Source organism: Oncorhynchus mykiss, chromosome 25 (genome assembly GCF_057628025.1).
Source record: "Oncorhynchus mykiss isolate SJ-2025 chromosome 25, ASM5762802v1, whole genome shotgun sequence".
NCBI classification, from domain to species: Eukaryota; Metazoa; Chordata; class Actinopteri; order Salmoniformes; family Salmonidae; genus Oncorhynchus; species Oncorhynchus mykiss.
Window position 1 is genome coordinate 23,307,112 of NC_143046.1, and position 2,320 is coordinate 23,309,431.

The window sequence follows — 2,320 nt, forward strand, 5'->3', positions numbered from 1 at the left end:
GAAGAATAGGGATTAGCAGGATTGTTTTAAATGGTCATGTGTGTTGATAAGCCTGAATCCAATTACACACAGATTACGATAAGTTATTCTCACACGTTGTAATGAATTATAGACCTACCTGGAGTGTCTCCTCACTCAACAACCTTTTGTAGGCCTACAGTACTTGTGGACTACAACAGAAATAAGTATTTTTACTTTTTTGTGTATTGAACATTTTGGTAAACGTATCTGTTGCCTAGTGTAACATTTTATATATTTCAAATTTCCAAATCAAATCAAAATGAAATGCAAAAAACCTTACAGTAAATACTGCATTTTAAAGTATCACGAGAATAACCTAATAATAATACTGTTCTTTCTGAGAAATATTTTATTTTAAAAAATTGTCATGGTATTTAAACAATAACAGAGTGTGGGTAATATGATGTGAACTGATTTAGTGTATCAGCCTCCTGCAGTTGAGCTAATAAATAAACAGAGGAGGTGTACAGTAATAGAGCCGAGTTACCCCAAGGACATGGCGGGTAGAAATGGAGTTGGAGACCAAGATCTCAGATGAGGTGGTCTGTTAAGCCAAAGTGGAACACCGGCAGTGGACTCCACGAAGGTCCATTTCGAGAGGTCAACACCAGCCTGCCTGTGTGCAAAGGTCACTTCGCTAGCCACCTCCGCCCTTGCCTGACCCTGAGTTGACGGGAAAAGCCAGGGGGATGATGAAGTGAGGGGAACACCATTTCAGTCCCCTGACGACCCCGTTGAGCCAGAACATCAAGTTGGTTGTTTGGGCCAGATGCTTGGCCTCTACCTTCCATGCAGCATCAGTGGTGAGGCCTGCCAGGCGTTGATTGACATCCTTGTTCAGCCTGGTGTTCTTCCAGATACAGTGGGCCCTTCCCGTCCCGGCAATGTCTCATTGGAGCTCGAGTTCTGGTTGGCAATTATCCAAGATGATGTTGCGTTTGTCCGTTAGCCCAGGGCTTTGAAATACAAGTGTGAATCCTTAGCCCAGCTGGATTTCCTGAGGGCTGGATTTCCTGAGTCAAGCAGGGTCATGCCTAGATGTTGGAACATGGAAACTACAGATGAAACACTCCGTCATGGGACTTTGGGACAGTGGAAGAAGACAATGGCAGCCACAGGTGGCAGACAGCCCCACAAAGATCGTTCCTCCAGATGTGGAGCAGCTTAAGCCTCCCAATGTTAGTTGAATCACTTATATTAATTTGGGGACAGGTTGAAATACACATGAGCATTAGGCCTTTGCACACTGCATTGTTCTTAACCCCAGGCTATCTTGGTCCCATGCTAGACTAGCCCTGAGCTAGCTTAGCTTGTGTTCACACAAGCATTTGTGGGCTAAGGATTCACACTTGTATTTCAAAGCCCTGGGCTAACGAACAACCAACATTCTATCTCTGACACGCGACCAATATATACGCAATAAGACATTAACACATCACTTCCTCCTGCTTCTGGCCCAGGATTTGATTTCCAGCAGTGATGGTTTGTATAAACCTTCCTTGTCTGTCTGTCGACATCGGAATTGTTCTTATATTTTATTTTATTTAACCTTTATTTAACTAGGCAAGTCAGTTAAGAACAAATTCTTATTTACAATGATGGCCTACCCCGGCCAAACCCCCCCTTAACCCGGACGACACCGGACGACACCCAATGGGACTCCCGATCAAATCAAATCAAATCAAATGTTATTTGTCACATACACATGGTTAGCAAGATGTTAATGCGAGTGTAGCGAAATGCTTGTGCTTCTAGTTCCGACAATGCAGTAATAACCAACAAGTAATCTAACTAACAATTCCAAAACTACTGTCTTATACACAGTGTAAGGGGATAAAAAATATGTACATAAGGATATATGAATGAGTGATGGTACAGAGCAGCATAGGCAGGATACAGTAGATGGTATCGAGTACAGTATATACATGAGCTGAGTATGTAAACAAAGTGGCATAGTTAAAGTGGCTAGTGATACACGTCTTACATAAGGATGCAGTCGATGATATAGAGTACAGTATATACGTATGCATATGAGATGAATAATGTAGGGTAAGTAACATTATATAAGGTAGCATTGTTTAAAGTGGCTAGTGATATATTTACATAATTTCCTATCAATTCCCATTATTAAAGTGGCTGGAGTTGAGTCAGTGTCAGTGTCAGTGTGTTGGCAGCAGCCACTCAATGTTAGTGGTGGCTGTTTAACAGTCTGATGGCCTTGAGATAGAAGCTGTTTTTCAGTCTCTCGGTCCCAGCATTGATGCACCTGTACTGACCTCGCCTTCTGGATGATAGCGGG